We start from the raw sequence: 17,781 nt of genomic DNA on the forward strand, positions 1-17,781 counted from the left end.
GGTAGTGCCCAGACCCTACATTCTCATTCCCAAATTTAATTTCTGGGAGAAACTTCTCCTATAGAACTGACTATTTTAAAGCAAGTTATAAACCATCTCATTTTTGAACACCAGAATCAGAGAGTAAAGGTGTTCCTCAGCCCACCTGGATGAGGAGGAATGAGTTGCCCAGGGCCACACAGCTGGACAGTGACACCATCTTGCTTTTATTTCTTTTATTCACTGCACCTGCCACCTCTCTCAAGTGTGTTTTCTCTAAGGTGGAGCAGACCTTCGGTGGCGACAGCAGCACGCGTTATGCGCCAGGTTCTCTTTAAGCGCTTCACACGTCCCAGCTCCCTGAACTCTTGGAGGGAGACTGTTCTCACCCTGATTTGAAGCACGAAGAGACGAAGTCAAGAATGCCAACTAACGCACTCAAACTCACAAAGCCAGCAGCGGGGTGGAGCTGAGACACGAACCCCAGTGAGAGGTTCAGCCCTTGGTTCTTACTCTTCGCACAAGACAACCCTCTAGAAAACAAGCTCACCAGTGGGGGGTGTGGGAGTGGGAGTGGGAGTGATGGGTGGCCCTGAGGGCCTGTCTCGCCCTGGACTGGAGAAGTCACTGGACAGTGGGACGTGGACATTTTTCATTTCTCTCCAGACCCATTCTGACATCAGTGACTCTTAAATCTATCTATCCAATCCGTCTTCAATCATCTATCCAAGGACACTTAAATTTAAGGATGCTTAAGGATGCTTAAGGATGCTTAAATCCAAGTGTCCTTCCTTCCATCTGCAGCCAGAGAAGCAGTCCACTCTTGTGAACGCCTCCCAAATCCACGGATTTTCTTCCCCACCACCTGTCTCTGAGGGAGGAATAACTGGCGAATGCTCCCCTCCACACACATCCACAGAGCCCAGGGTGTCTCGCTTGGTCTCCTCTGGGCGCTTGCGGAGTGGACTGTAGACCAAAAGTTTCACATTTTCCCTGAGGAAGGCAACTAATAGGGAAATCTACTATTCACTAATTCCAAGTAGATGCTGAGAACAGAGACGGTAACTATGCACTGCTTCTCAGAATGAAAAGACAGATGGACTGAATTTCTGTGGGGAGAGCAGGTGTCTGTGATGGTTTCATAGACGTCTTTCACATCCCATTAGATTTTGCAGACTGACGAATAAGACAGAGGGGCCAATTCCTGCCCATGGCATGTTTCTATGTGAACTTGTTAGCCAGGAATGATTTTTACATTTTCAAGGCTTTAAAAAAAAAAAGTAAAGAAAAACTATATGCAACAGAGACTATGTGTCCTGCAAAACTGAAAATATCTACTATCTAGCCCTTTATAGAAAAACTTTTCTGATCCCTGAACAAGATCATTTTTTCCAATTGGAGGGGCCCTCTTTCCTCCAAAGGCCTCTTTTAATCCTTGAGTTTCCGGCCATTCTCTCTGGTAGAGCCGTGGAGTCATCTTCGTTTTGCAGATGCTAACTCCTGTCCTTACCGCTTTCTCCTCTGCAGTGGTTGCAGCCTCTGATCCACCGTGCTTCCAGTGGGACGTCAATATCAGCATGATGGCTTCCTCCATAAAAGCCGGCACCCTTTGCTCAGCTTAGCGTAGATTTGCATCTTGATAATTTGCATTGCATGTTTGGACCTATGAGAAGTCTTGTGCTAAACCAGAGGGGCTCATAATTATGATGGTGGGGGTAGTAAAGTTATTGTTTTTTGTAAGTTCTTGGATGATAATTCATTTAGGCAGGAAGCTGGTTAATGGGGGTAGGCCTCCTATAAGGGTAGATATTACTGGTATTAGTCAGGTTAGTTTGCGTTAAATAGGAAGGGAGATTTGAACTGGGGAGAACTTTGTAAGTGGTTGATCATTTACATTTGTGATGATTTGCATGTTACTGACAGTATCTGGTTCTCCGCACGTGCTTTTAGCTCAAGGAAGGTGAATATAAATACTTGAATAGCAAGAGGCCCCTAAAACTGGCCTTTCTGGACTTAACCATAGCAGATAACATTACAGCACTTCCTGCTGCAAAGGAAACATATATGAGGCCGGGCGCGGTGGCTCACGCCTGTAATCCCAGCACTTTGGGAGGCCGAGGCGGGCGGATCACAAGGTCAGGAGATCGAGACCACGGTGAAACCCCGTCTCTACTAAAAATACAAAAAATTAGCCGGGCGCGGTTGTGGGCGCCTGTAGTCCCAGCTACTCGGGAGGCTGAGGCAGGAGAATGGCGTGAACCCGGGAGGCGGAGCTTGCAGTGAGCTGAGATCCGGCCACTGCACTCCAGTCTGGGCGACAGAGCGAGACTCCGTCTCAAAAAAAAAAAAAAAAAAAAAAAAAAGAAACATATATGAACAGGAAAAAAAAAAAAGATCATTTTTTCCTCTATCTCAGTTGAAGCACAGTCGGTCAGGGAAACATCCCGGCAGGTTAGGAGGACGCTGGAGACAGCTGGAAGGCACACCGCTCAAGTGGCAGGTTCTGGGGAGATAGCTCACATGGCAGGTTCTGGGGAGATCAAAGGTCCAGTTTTGAAATTGGAACCCAGCAAAGAGGGTCCAGCTGTCAGCATGCAGAGGGCAGCGACCATCGTGGCTTCATGAGTTCAAACTGAAAAAGTGCCTGCCTTGTGGCCTCCATGGGAGCTGTGTTCCTGCTCCCGCCTTGTTGGAGCTTTGCTTTCCTCATCTGTGAAATGGGGATAATCCCGCTTTCCTCTAGGGTTGTAGGCAAGAGGACCTACAAAAAATCCCAGGTCAGTGCCTGGTACAGAGGTGGCCACTCCACCACCCCAACCCTGTCCATCTTCATCCCAGGAAACAGAGCCCATAAACTGTGACACTGTATTTGAATGTCCTGATTCACCATGTCGCTTTTGAGCTCCCTGTAGCTGCACCAGACTAATAGGTTCCATTATTATGTAACACAGTTGTGAGTTGTTTTTCAGTTGCCATGGACCCCCAGGTTGAAGGTCACATAACCTGAGCATGCCTAGATGAGCCACAGTTGCAAACACAGAGAAACCCTAAGTGCTCAAACTGAGGTGTGGGAACTGAATTAAGAAGAGGGCACTGCATAATAAGGTCCAGGAGCCCTGGCATCACCCCATGGCAGGATCCAATCAGATTGAACCCTGGCATCACCCCATAGCAGGATCCAATCAGATTGAACCCTGGCATCACCCCATGGCAGGATCTAATCAGATTGAGCTCTGGTGTCACCATGGCAGGATCCAGTCAGATCATGCCTCCGTGCATCACCTCATTGCAACATCCAATCTGATCACATCTCATTACCCAATGCTTATAAACCCCAACTCAGCCCCCAGCTCTAGGAGAGACTGCTTTGGGAATTATCCCAGGTGTTTTCTTTACTTATTAGAAGTAATAAAATCTCCTTGCTAACTCCTCCTTGGTTGTGGTTAGTAGATTTATACCTGCCAAGCAACAGAATCCACCTGTTGCGTGAGTAACAACCCCAGCTTCTCAGCTGCAAGAGGATGAGCATTCAACTGCAACTAATTTGGGAATCAATTTTTTTATCACTTGGAAGTCAAAGGAGTGGCTGTTTATTTGCACTTACAATTCAGTAAGGAGGCACCATCAGAGGGGACCCGGAGGCATTGGGAAGGTGCTTTGCTGGGGGCTTCAGTGCCTTGAAGCTGAACCCCAGGGTCTGGAGCAAGGTGTGGGCTGGTACTGACCACTCAGTGAATGTGGAGTCTGGGACTGACCTGCCCTGGGGATAAAGCCGTGCCCTTCCTGAAGTAAAGAAAAAGAGCTTTTCTAGCTACCAGACAATGACGGAATCTGTTTGGTAGGATAATATTGAGATACTAACTTACATTTTCCCTCTCTGTGGCACCCCCTTCCTCCTATTCAAGCAGGGAAACCAGTTCTGTATGCATCATGGGGGAAGGAGGAGAAGGACAGAAAACAAAACGCCTCCTGAATTCCAGAGAGGTGAGGAAGTTCACGGGTATGACAAAACGTTTGGCCAAAATCACGGGGGACAGGGGGCTCTCCCTTCGGCCATCCTTCCAGAACAGAAAGAACCAATTTTTTTCTCTTGGGAGGTAATGAGAGAGGAAGAGTGGTCTTTGGGCTCTGAAAGGAAACACGTGTCTGGTTTCTAGGCAGCGTGTTTGGAGAAGACGCAAGAGGAGATGCCTGCCTGGTGTCTGTGCAACACAAAGACCCTTGAATTCCAGAGGTAGCCCCCAAAAGGCAGGGGCTAGGGAAATAAGCTGATCAGATCTGGAGGAAATAGAGACCCAAGATATTGTGGCAAAAAAGGCTGCCTCTCAATATCCACTCCCCTTTTTTCTTCAGTGACTGAACCATGGTGCTTTGGGAGGTGGGTTGGGAGGAGAGACTAAACTCAGCCTCCCTTGCAGCTGGCTGTGACCATGTGACTGGGTTCTAACACAGTGGTTCTCAAAGGGTGGTGCCTGGGCCAGCAGAATGAGCATCCTCTGGGGACTTGTTAGAAATGCAAAGTTTTGGCCTTTACCCCAGACCTGTTGAATCAGAAACTCTGAAGGTGGGTGGGGCACATTAACCTGTGCTTTACCAATTCCTCAGGTGATTCTGATGCTGTTGAAGGTTGAGAACTGGTCTAGTCCAAAAGTAAACAGAAATATGCAGTACTTTAGAAAACCTCCTTAATGAGAACTAGACTCAGTAAGCGGGGGCATTTCTTTTATTCTTTTTCCCTTCCTGCTACCGGGAATATAGATATAATGGCTGGAACACCAGCAGTCACCTTGGATCATGAGGCAAACTTGGACATAAAAACCATCTGCTAGGCTGGGCAGAGTGGCTCATGTCTGTAATCCCAGCACTTTGGGAGGCCGAGGTGGACAGATCACTTGAGGTCAGGAGTTCCAGACCAGCCTGGCCAACATGGTGAAACCCTGTCTCCACTAAAAATATAAAAATTAGCTGGGCGTGGTGGCACATGCCTGTAATCCCAGCTACTATGGAGGGTGAGGCGGGAGAATCACTTGAGCCTGGGAGGCGGAGGTTGCAGTGAGCTGAGATCTTGCCACTGCACTCCAGCCTGAGTGACAGAGTGAGACTCTGTCTCAAAAAATAAACAAACAAACAGCCATTTACTGATGGTGAGATGGTAAGATAGGAGAAGCCTAAATCTCTGATGACTAATGAGTGGTCATGGCCTTACTTATGTAGATATTTCTTTTTATGCTTGAGATGGTGGACAAAGACTAGTACTGGTTATACCTGAATGCATTACAACAAATTCTAGTTTTGTAACCATGAGAAGTCAAGTCCCTGGCAAGGATGCTAGATGGTGGCTTGCAGTTTGGGAATGGCAGGGAGTGGTGGTAATCCCACCGTTCTGTGTGGCTGCTGGTGGTGGGAGCCCCTGCGGAGCCAGGCTGACAGCAGGGCTGTTACAGGAGGAAGGAGAAAGCAGAGACTGACCATTCGGTCTAATTTGCAGCAATAGAAAAATTACTCCAAAAGGGCGCTTCATTTTCCCAATTCACGGCATACTAGTTAAAATGGTGCACGGGTCGCGCGTTGGTGTGCTGATTAGTGAGGGTGCTTGAAGCGTGGGTTCTGGATTCAGGGCAGAAAAGCCCAGAGAAGAGCCATCTGATTAACAAGCTGGCTCTGTTAGGTGCAACCAGCGATTTACATAATCAGGTGATTAAGAATACATTATGTGCACGCGCACACACACACACACACACACACACACACACACATATAGAGAGAGGCATTGTAGGGGAGGCCTCTTACAATTCCACCCACTAAGGTAATTATTCCCTCTGAGCAGGCTAAGTGCAGACCCCAGCTCTGCTGCTGGGTGCGGTGTAACAATTTCTCTCATCAGGGGAGCAAAGAGAACCTTGTTACCGCTGTCTTGCAAAGGGCAGTCCTGATGGAGCAGACCAGGCTGGACCTATTATCTGACCACACCGCCTCCCCACTCCCATTTCCTAATGAACCCCAAGCGTTCTGTATGATGTTTGGGTAGAATTGATTAAAAAATGCTTGAGGAGATGCTGATAGGAAAATGCATTGCTGATGGCGACGCTAACAATTCCCCTCATTTCCTCTGCGACTGCCTTAGATTTGGTAGGAGCAGTGAGACCCCGAGGTGGCAGGGCAGGGGACAGAGGAGAGAGGAGGCTTCTCACAGGAAGCTCTCTCTTCTGAACATTTACAGGGAGCAAGAGAAAAGGCTTTCTTCATCAATACACTGGCAGGCCCATCCATGCGGAGGCTGTTCTCAGTTACGCCTTCTCTGTCATCTCCGTTTGTCTTGACTTTGCAATTCCTTCTAGAAATCTTAGCACAGTGCAATAGTGTACCAATTAAGATCCATGTCTAAAAGCAGGCAGCATCTCAGCCCAGCACTCCATAGCAGAGTACAGCAGGGTGCGTGTGGTGCTGAGTGACAAGAGCTTACTAGTTAGCTCAGAGATCCTGCGGGAGCCATCAATCATCAGAGCGGCCCAGAGTTATTGGGCATCTACGATGTTGTTAGGCAGCAAGCAATGCACTATTGTACACATAGTCATGAGAATAATAGTAATTTATGTGCATGCTTCTGTTAGTTTTCTAAGGCTGCTGTAATGAAGTACAGCAAACGGGGTGGCATACAACAACGGAAATTTATTCTCTCACCGTTCTGGAGGCCAGAACTTTGACATCAAGTTGTCAGCAGGGCTGTGCTCCCTCTGAGGCTCTAGGGCAGGATCCTTGCCTGCCTCTTCCTAGCAAGGGGTTTGCCTGCAACCCTGTGATTCCCTGTCTTGTGTATGTGACGCTGCAATCTCTGCCTCTGCCACCGCGTAGCGCTCTCCCTGTGGCTCTGTCCAAATCTCCCTCCTACAGGGACACCAGTCATTGGATTAGCAGCCACCTAATGACCTCATCTTAACCCATTGGTATCTGCAAAGACCCTATTTCCAAAGAAGGTCAGATTCATAGGTACTGAGGCTTAGGACTTCAGCATATCTTTTGGGGGAACAAAATTCAACCTGCAACAATGTCTCTTTATTCTTTGCAAAGAATTTTCACATAAATCATTGCCACATTTGATATTCAACACAGCAGAGCAGAAAGGGCTGGTGTCACCACAGGAGGGGAAACTGAGGCACAGAGGACTTGGATTCCTGCCCTTCTGGCCTCCAGACAGCCAAGCCCTCCACAGGAGGGGAAACTGAGACACAGAGGACTTGGATTCCCACCCTTCCGGCCTCCGGACAGCCAAGCCCTCCACAGGGGGGGAAACTGAGGCACAGAGGACTTAGATTCCTGCCCTTCCGGCCTCCGGACAGCCAAGCCCTCCACAGGAGGGGAAACTGAGGCACAGAGGACTTGGATTCCCACCCTTCCAGCCTCCAGACAGCCAAGCCCTACAGTGTGCTCTCCCTTTCCTGTGTCAGCCCCTCTGAGCTGATGGTGAATTGATCCAGTCAGCACCATCGTAGTCGTAAAAATATCAACCCTAACATGGGCCACCTTGCACCCCACCATGATTCTGAGCTCTTTTCAAGTACCAGGTGCTGTTCCAGGCATCTCTGCATGCACTGATTTATCTAGTCTCAACAGCCCAATGAGCCGGCACTTCAACTCTCCCCCACTTCACAGGTTAGGAGATGGAGGATTTGCAGGAAGTGTAATGAACTAGCTCCAGAATTGGTAGCTACTAAGTATGGAGGCGGGGAGGGGAGCCGGGGATGGAGCCCAGGCCAGTGGAACCCTAAAGCTCATGCCCTGACCCACTGCAATATCTGACACTAATATCCCTCAAATATTGGAACTCAACTGAGAAAAAGCAAATGCATACACTAAATATCTCAGGAAATCTCCTTTTAAAAAAACAGCTTTATTGAAATATAGTTCAAACACCATACGATGCACACATTTAAAGCATACTAACCAGTACACTCTCACTTTATCTGGTTTCAAAACATCTCCCTCATGCCAAAAGGAGACTCTAATCCCATTAGCAGGCACTCCCATCCCCCTCTCCTCCCAGCCCCTGGCAACCACTAATCTGCTTTCTGTCTCTATGGACTTAGCTATTCTGGATATTTTATTTAAAGGGAATCATACAATATGTGGCCCTTTGCGCCTGGCTTCCTTCATCATATTTTCAAGGTCTGTCCACGTGGTAGCATGGATTGGTCCTTCCTTCCTTTTAATGGTCTGATAATATTCTATTGTATGCATAGACCACATTTTGTGCATTCCGTTCTCAATTGATGGACATTTGGGTTCTTTCCAGTTTTTGGCTATTATGAGTAATGTTGCTGCGAACATTTAGGTACAAGTCTCCGTGTAGATGTAGGTTTCATTTCTCTTGGGTTTACACCTAGGAGCGGCATTATGAAAGGTCCTTTTTATTTATTTATTTATTTATTTTTTTATTTTTTTATGGTAGGAACGGCCTTTATTGGCTGCAGCGGTAAGTGGAAGAGGGGATACAGCGTCCGCAGACCTGAAATCAAATGAGATCATGTGAGCAACCCCATGGAGGAGCCAGCTGGATCTCGGTTGTGCCGGTCCGAGATTCCCGGTGTCCCGGCGCTTGAGGATAGAACCAGCGGATAGGAAGCCGCCGGCACCGAAGACATGACGCCGAGGGGGCCACAGCCCTTTCCCTCTTCCTCCGCACATTACCGGGAGCGGTACCACAAGCCCGATCCCCGCCAAGAAAAGGAGGATGGTCCTTTTTAAAAGTAGGTCATTACGTAGACTTTTCCCCAAGGTGAGTTATCTTTCTTTAACTCTGGTGAACTGACAAAGTTAGAATAATCCCGTGGATTTATGAATCTCCTTCCTCCAAAGTGGCCCAAGCACTTTTCTCCATGCTATGAAATCCACTTCTCTGGTCATTCCAGACAGCAAGGGGGGCTCCAGAAGGGCTTTGCCTGGGTCAGGGGCTGGGAAGTGTGGCCATGCTGGCCACCAGGCAGGCCTCCTGTCCTGGGCCCCTGTTTCCCGGAACACGCTCCACTTACAGGCACGTGGAGGCATCGTCCTCTGTCTTCTGTGAATCCTGCTCCTTGTGGCTCCGAGAACTCTGTGTTCCGAGCTGCAAATGTTCTTGGACGGTGTCTCATTAATTATAGCTTATCAGCTGCCTTGCGAGTTGCATCTTAATGAGTGACCCTCATCGCTGACCCTTTATTAGCACAGGAGTTCTTTGTTGGGTCCTGAGTCTCTTCCGATTTTTTAAACACAGATCAATGGGATGTTGTGGGGCTGACGTGTCCCGCTTCCCATCCCGGAGGATCGGGAAAGCTTCCTTGCAGGTGGTCTGCGCAGCTCTGCTCCTGGCACCGACCCCGCCCCACAGCCAACAAGAAATCCCTTTGATGTGCAGACGAGGATGGGGTAGGGGTTCTCTCATTATCCAGTTATGTGGCTAGATCCTATTTCAAGAGAGTTTACTCTGCACACAGCGGCCAGGGCCAGCCTTGGGGTACCTGAAAACCCTAAGAATACAGAGGTCAGAACACAAAGGAGAGTCATCCTTGTCGAAATGACCTGCAAGGGTCCAGGCATGTGGCTTCTGGACTGTAGAGAAGGGTGCTAACTGCATTGGTCACATGGAGCTGAAAATAGAGTTAAAAACCCTTTAAAACGTCAATGAGACCAGGCTGCTGCTCTGCTCAAACCTCCGCCTGGTTTTCATCTGATTCAGAGTGAAGCCAAAGTTCTGTGGAATCTGGAGCCCTTGGTTTCCTCCCTGCTTCTCCTCCAGTCCGTCATGTTTTCCAGCCACAGCATCTTGTTGCTATGTCTTAAACATGGCAGTCTTTGCATATGCTGTTCCTTCTGCCTGGAGTGCATTCCCTGAGATACCTGCATGGCTCCACCCTCACCTTCCTTCACCCCCTATTCCCATTCCCTGCTATGATCTCCCCAACTGTGATCACCTAGGAGACATTGTTTCATTTCAGCTTTGAGGCCTTGACTGTCTCCCTCTTAAAGAGAATCTCCATGAAGAGATGTTGTGTCTCTCAGTCGCTGTTCCTCCCCTACTGCCTGGAACAGTGACTAGGCGTAGTAGTTGCTTAACGAACATATAGGGCATGAAAGAAAAGGAGAAACCATTTGCACATCTTTCCTATTTGAGTTCTAAAAGCATTTTAAATGTGGGAATTTGAGGTCATGGCACTTTATGAAGAAGGCCTTGAATCAGAAAGAAGCAGCAGGATCTTGGCCTGCTTCCTGCAGGAGCACCATCAGGACCCCGGATGGAGTCGTTGTCTGAAGAGCCAGCCTTGGAGATGAGGCCGCGGCCCTGTGCTTGGGCTGCAGACAACTGCAGATGTGAAGAGACTGCAATCCAGGAATGATGGATGGCTCAGGGCAGCCCGTATGTCAAGACCAGGAAACAAAATCTTCAAGCTTCAGCCTTGGCTTGGGCAGCAGGAGATCCAGGAGTTGTTACCCCCAAAAAACTGTGAAGTAGGTAGAAACCCCAAGAAGGATGGGGCTAAATTCGTTTCTTACTCCCTGATGGAATGGTGGATTTAGAAATCTGGGCGAGGCTCAGGACAGCAAGTCATGGTTTGAATCTGCAATCCCCATCTGAGGGATGGAGATTTATATCCAGGCTGCTGCTCTGTGGACCACGCCGAACCTCTGAGCCCCTTCTGATTGGTCAGTGTTATGACTCTGGTCTGTTCTGATTGGTTGGAGCCCACACCACTCCATTTGGTGGAATCTGAGCATCACCTCCTTTGCATCCATGTAAATGAGACTTTTCAGGTAACAAATGGGATTGGCTCTGCAATTTCTCTGGTGCCCTATGAGTGACCATGATGACTCCCTAATCTCCTGATGAACGTGGCAGCAATGACTTTTTTTTTTTTTTTAGACAGGGTCTTTCTGTGTTGCCCAGGTTGGAGTGCAGTGGCAAGATCACTGCTTACTGCAGCCTGTAACCCCTGGGCTCAAACAATCCTCTCACCTCAGCCTCCCGAGTAGCTGGGACTGCAGGCATGCACCGTCCTTGCCCTGATATTATTAATAATTCTTTTTGGTAGAGATGGGGTCTTGCTATGTTGCCCAGGCTGGTCTCCAACTCCTGGCCTCAAGCAATCCTCCCACCTCAGCCTCCCAAAGTGCTGGGATTACAGATGTGAGCCACCATGCCATGCCTCCCCCACCTTTTATAAAAGTAAAACTTTATCCATGTTAAATGTCTTACAATAGCAATGACCTCCTTTTAACGAGATTCTTACATGAGCTGTTCATGGGTCTTCTTGGGGTACCTGGAAACCCCAAGAATACAGCGGTCAGAACACAAAGGACAGTCATCCTTGTCCTAATGACCTACAGGGGTCCAGGCATGTGGCTTCTAGACTGTGGAGAACTGTGTTAACTGCATTAGTCACATGGCGTTAAAAACAAGCCTCATTCCTCTTCCCTACTGCACTCTGAGTTTCTGCCAGAGGTTACCACTGGAGGAACATAGACTCACAATAGTAAACCACTTAACAGATCAATCCTGCGGAGATGCAACTTGTCTCAAATGGTAGCTGAGCAAATTTTCCTCCCTCCCTGAGGACATAGCTAACAGCTCTGCTGGCTGGCAGTAACAGACCAATAATTCTGGGCTGTCACTGCAGGGAAACCCAACTCCCTCCTCATTTACTTTCAATTCATTCACAGTGCAAGCTGGGGTACAGGAAACAAACTTTACTTATCTGTCAATTTGCTTCTAACACAAGATAGAGAATCCATTTCAAAACATTCATTTAAAAAAGAAAGCAATTCAATTTAAGCAGGCACCATCTTTGGAAAGCCCCACGCTATAAATGAGTTATTAAACAGGCCATCCTTTGGGGTGGCACATGCGCTAAGTGGCACCAACTTCCCTGAGAAATGGCCTTTTATTTTTTTGCAATCTAGCCAAGAAAGGAGGCAGTTGAGAAATATGTATTTTGTTTCTCCAAAGTTGTAATCTCTTTCACTGTTTGCAATATTTTGCATCACTTGGGTATAAACACATTATTGCTATAAATCAAAGGTATTTTCAAAGTCAGTCCCAAGGGCAGAGCCTGCTCCAGCAGTATTATGAAAGAGGTGAAAGTGGTCTGTGGTATCTGAGTGTGAGAGGCATTTCTGGTGTGCATCCATACCTGGACCTCTTCTCTGTCCTGAGCCATAGGGCGTCTATGTCCCAGACCCTTTGCAGCCAATAAAATACGAGTGGAAATGATGTGTGTCCCTTCCAGGCTAAGGCACAGAAGAACCAGTGTGCCAGCTCTCTGCTTCCTCCCTCCCTGGTGGCACAATCAAGGGTGACAGTATCACAGGATAGTGTGAGTTGGATCCCTGAGACACTGGCTGGAGGGGAAGCCAGGCTGACCTGCACCACACTTTGCATGAGTGTGATTAATACACTGGCTGTGTGGAATCCCTGAAATTCCATTGCTAGCCTGTTGTGGGAGCTAGCTGGACAGCTGCTGATAAATCACCCCAAGAAGCCAGGCTGGCATTCACCTGGACATGACAGAGTTCTCCAGTAAACACACTCACATCCAATGCTGATGGACTCCAGTAAACACCCTCACATCCAACGCTAATGGACTCCAGTAAACACACTCACATCCAATGCTGATGGACTCCAGTAAACACACTCATCCAATGCTGATGGACTCCAGTAAACACACTCATCCAACACTGATGGACTGAGCTAAACACACTCACATCCAACGCTGATGGACTCCAGTAAACACACTCATCCAACACTGATGGACTGAGCTAAACACACTCACATCCAACGCTGATGGACTCCAGTAAACACACTCATCCAACACTGATGGACTGAGCTAAACACACTCACATCCAACGCTGATGGACTCCAGTAAACACACTCATCCAACACTGATGGACTGAGCTAAACACACTCACATCCAACGCTGATGGACTCCAGTAAACACACTCATCCAAAACCGATGGACTGAGCTAAACACGCTCACATCCAACGCTGATGGACTCCAGTAAACACACTCATCCAACACTGATGGACTGAGCTAAACACACTCACATCCAACGCTGATAGACTCCAGTAAACACACTCATCCAAAACCGATGGACTGAGCTAAACACACTCACATCCAACGCTGATGGACTCCAGTAAACACACTCATCCAAAACCGATGGACTGACCTAAACACACTCACATCCAACGCTGATGGACTGAGCTAAACACACTCATCCAATGCTGATGGACTCCAGTAAACACACTCACATCCAACGCTGATGGACTCTAGTAAACACACTTACATATAACACTGATAGACTCCAGTAAACACACTCATCCAACACTGACTGACTGAGCTAAACACACTCACATCCAATGCTGATAGACTCCAATAAACACACTCACATCTAACACTGATGGACTCCAGGAAACACACTCATCCAACACTGATGGACTCCAGGAAGCACATTCACATCCAACGCTGATGGACTCCAGGAAGCACACTCACATCCAACGCTGATGGACTCCAGTAAACACACTCATCCAATGCTGATGGACTCCAGTAAACACACTCACATCCAACACTGATGGACTGAGCTAAACACACTCATCCAACACTGATGGACTGAGCTAAACACTCACATCCAACGCTGATGGAGTCCAGGAAACACACTCATCCAACGCTGATGGACTCCAGTAAACACACTCACATCCAACACTGATGGACGGAGCTAAACACTCACATCCAACGCTGATGGACCCCAGTAAACACACTCATCCGACGCTGATGGACTCCAGTAAACACACTTACATCCAACACTGATGGACTGAGCGACTGAGCTAAACACACTCATCTAACACTGATGGACTCCAGTAAACACACTCATCCAATGCTGACAGACTCCAGTAAACACACTCATCCAACGCTGATGGACTCCAGTAAACACACTCATCCAACGCTGATGAACTCCAGGAAACACATTCACACCCAACACTGACGGACTCCAGTAAACACACTCATCCAACGCTGACAAACTCCAGTAAACACACTCATCCAACGCTGATGGACTCCAGTAAACACACTCACATCCAACGCTGATGGACTGAGCTAAACACACTCATCCAACACTGATGGACTGAGCTAAACACTCACATCCAACGCTGATGGACTCCAGGAAACACACTCATCCAATGCTGATGGACCCCAGTAAACACACTCATCCAACACTGATGGACTCCAGTAAACACACTCATCCAACACTGATGGACTGAGCTAAACACACTCACATCCAACGCTGATGAACTCCAGTAAACACACTCATTCAACGCTGATGGACTCCAGTAAACACACTCACATCCAACACTGATGGACTCCAGGAAACACACTCACATCCAACGCTGATGAACTCCAGTAAACACACTCACCCAACGCTGATGGACTCCAGTAAACACACTCACATCCAACACTGATGGACTCCAGGAAGCACACTCACAACCAACGCTGATGGACTCCAGTAAACACACTCATCCAATGCTGATGGACTCCAGTAAACACACTCACATCCAACGCTGATGGACTGAGCTAAACACACTCATCCAACACTGATGGACTGAGCTAAACACTCACATCCAACGCTGATGGAGTCCAGGAAACACACTCATCCAATGCTGATGGACCCCAGTAAACACACTCATCCAACGCTGATGGACTCCAGTAAACACACTTACATCCAACACTGATGGACTGAGCGACTGAGCTAAACACACTCATCTAACACTGATGGACTCCAGTAAACACACATCCAACACTGACGGACTCCAGTAAACACACTCATCCAACGCTGACGGACTCCAGTAAACACACTCACATCCAACACTGATGGACTCCAGGAAGCACACTCACATCCAACGCTGATGGACTCCAGGAAACACACTCACATCCAATGCTGATGGACTCCAGGAAACACATTCACACCCAACACTGACGGACTCCAGTAAACACACTCATCCAACGCTGACGGACTCCAGTAAACACACTCACATCCAACACTGATGGACTCCAGGAAGCACACTCACATCCAACGCTGATGGACTCCAGGAAACACACTCACATCCAACGCTGATGAACTCCAGGAAACACATTCACATCCAACGCTGATGGACTCCAGGAAACACACTCATCCAATGCTGATGGACTCCAGTAAACACACTCATCCAACACTGATGGACTCCAGTAAACACACTCACATCCAATGCTGACGGACTCCAGTAAACACACTCATCCAATGCTGATGGACTCCAGTAAACACACTCACATCCAACGCTGATGGACTGAGCTCAAAGGGTGCCCCTGCTGGGGCACTGGCATCTCAAAGAGAAACACAGGTAGAGGGAAACACTTCAAAGAGAGGGGTGAGCTAGCAATGGTGCATTGAGTGAACATCCATAGGCAATTTGGAGTCTGGTTTTCTTGGTGCCTATAAAATCATAGAAAGCTTTCATCAAGTGAGGATTTGGGGGTGTGAGCACAGAAACGAAATCTGGATAACTCAAGCAAGAGAAGAATGTGCTGGAAGGATCTCAGGTGCCCCACAGAATCGGCGTTCAGGTGCCATGACTGGGCCTGGGCAGTGTGGGCTTCTCCATGTCTTGGTAGGAAGATGCTGGTGAGGGGATGCCAGGAGGTGGTTTCTGTTCTGTCCTTGCATCGCCAGTCAAGAACCAGAAAGACCCTGTTGGCCCAGCCTTGGGGGCGCCCATCCCTGGCTGTGGCAAGGCAGTGAGAGAGGGCTCTGGAGGAGGGAGGCCGTACTGGTTCTGAAAAGCCACAGCGCCATGGTCCACCCAGGCCCTCCACAGACTATGGCATGGGTACAACCACATCTAGTTTCCCAGGCTTTCTCTAGTGAGGCCAGGAGTCCCCCATCAGGGCCGCCTCTGATCTGTTTCAGTGAAGGCCAGGAGGTTCACAATCTCAGCACCCCATTAGTTCCACTGCAGCTGTCAGGACAGAGGACTCATTCTCCCTTTCAACGTTGTTCGCCCCCAAACCCCATGAATCCTATGACCTTAACCAGAAGTTGAAAGCCCAGCATCTGCCACTTAAATAATAGATGGCACCGCCCCCTTGTGGCAGAGACTGGCAGCACCACGCGTCCCAGCGAACGTTTTCCCTGTCGTGGACTTTTCCGAACAAAGAACAAGCTGCAGTCCACACACCTGACCCGAGGAAAACGGACTTTACTCCTCTCATACTGTCAAGGCCTCCAGAGCCCTACTGAGGGGAAATATACATGCCATAAAATTTAACCATTTAAGCATACAGTGCAATGGATTTTGGTAATTTTATACAACTGTGTAGCCTGTACCACAATCCAGTTTTGGAACACCATCATCATGCAAAAGGGTCCCTTGTGCTATCTGCAATTAATCTGTGCTTCAACAGCCAGCCCCCAGCGATCACTGATCCTGCTTTCTGTCCCTATAGTTTTGCCTTTTTTAGAAAGTTCGTCTAAATGGAATCCTACAATATGTAATTTTTAAACGCTTGACTTCTTTCATCCCAGTGGTTTCTTTTATTGCCAAATAGTTTTTCATGCATTTGATTTATTTTTACCTATTATTCTATTTGATTGCCAAATCGTGTTTTACTCTTTGGCTACCCACAATTTGTTTATTCTTTCCCCAGTTGACACAAGGATTGATTTTGGGTTTTGGAGATTATAAATAATGTTGCATGATAACATTTGCTTTCCTGTCTCCATGTGGACAGATGTTTAGGTTCCTAAGAGCAGAATTTCCGGATTGTATGGCAAGCATATGTTTCACGTATTAAGAAACTGGCAAACTGTTTTCCAACAACACTTTGTCATCCTACTGCATTCCCACCACCAGCACATGCAGGTTCCAGTTCCCCACATCCACACCAACACCGTTTCCATCTTAGCCTTTCTCGTGCATGGGAGGCGATATTTCATTGTGGCTTTAATTTGCAGTGCCCCCACGGCTAATGCTATTGACCGTTTTAATTTCTCTATCATTTCAGATTTCAATTAATTACTATTGTAGGTTTGGGCTCAAATCCATTTTCTAATATTATATTTAGACCTTGCTTTTTTTGGCTCAAGTTCATCGAGCCGTTACTGTAATATCATACTTAATCTTTATGTTGGAAAATTTGAATAGAACCAGCTAATAGGATGAAAAGGAGGCATTTTGGCTTATCATCAATCAAAAAATAAAAGTAAAATAAGTGAAAATCTAAAGAAAATGAAAGAAGCTGGAAGCAGCTTGATGTCGCAAACAAAACAATAACATGTTTTATATTTGCACACATTTAAAGGATCCAAACACACATAATTAGATATACTTCTCTCTCCTCCCAAATTTCCCTGTAAAAATGGATTTTTAAAAATCTGCCTGTTGTCTATCCCAGCAAATACAGTGTCTGAATAATGAGATTTTTCGGGCCCCAAATGGACGGGTGTGATGCTGTCAGCTGAGCATGTGACTTGCTGCTGTTCTCTGGCCAGTTTTTCTCTGCTCTCGGTGAGCCAAGTTCCTCAGCCGAGGTTTCATTACCTCCTCCTCCATTGTTAACGAGCATGTCTGCTGAGGAGTCTGGGAGCGTCCGCCAGAACGTGAGGTCCACATCAAATGGGTATGTCCAGACAGCAGCAGCCAGGGGCCTCCCTTGCTGCCCTGGGTTGATCTCTTGGATTAATTCAAACCTTTTGCAAATTAGGGGAGAAATTTTCCAGTTTCCTGTGTCTCAGCCCAGCTTTGCAGATTTA

The 17,781-nt window shown here is 47.6% G+C and overlaps 1 protein-coding gene and 1 non-coding gene across 3 annotated transcripts in view; both read right to left on the reverse strand.

The window, feature by feature from the left end:
* The window catches only part of LOC105493325 (transmembrane protein 132C), a 434,894-nt gene that overhangs the window by 47,495 nt on the left and 369,618 nt on the right, over positions 1-17,781 (reverse strand). The gene's annotated exons all lie outside the window — the stretch shown is intronic.
* LOC112429138 (small nucleolar RNA SNORA57) lies at positions 8,559-8,707 on the reverse strand. Its single transcript, XR_003021275.2, has one exon. It is a non-coding gene; the product is annotated as a small nucleolar RNA SNORA57 (small nucleolar RNA).

The sequence above is a fragment of the Macaca nemestrina genome, chromosome 10, assembly GCF_043159975.1.
Source record: "Macaca nemestrina isolate mMacNem1 chromosome 10, mMacNem.hap1, whole genome shotgun sequence".
Classification (NCBI taxonomy): Eukaryota; Metazoa; Chordata; class Mammalia; order Primates; family Cercopithecidae; genus Macaca; species Macaca nemestrina.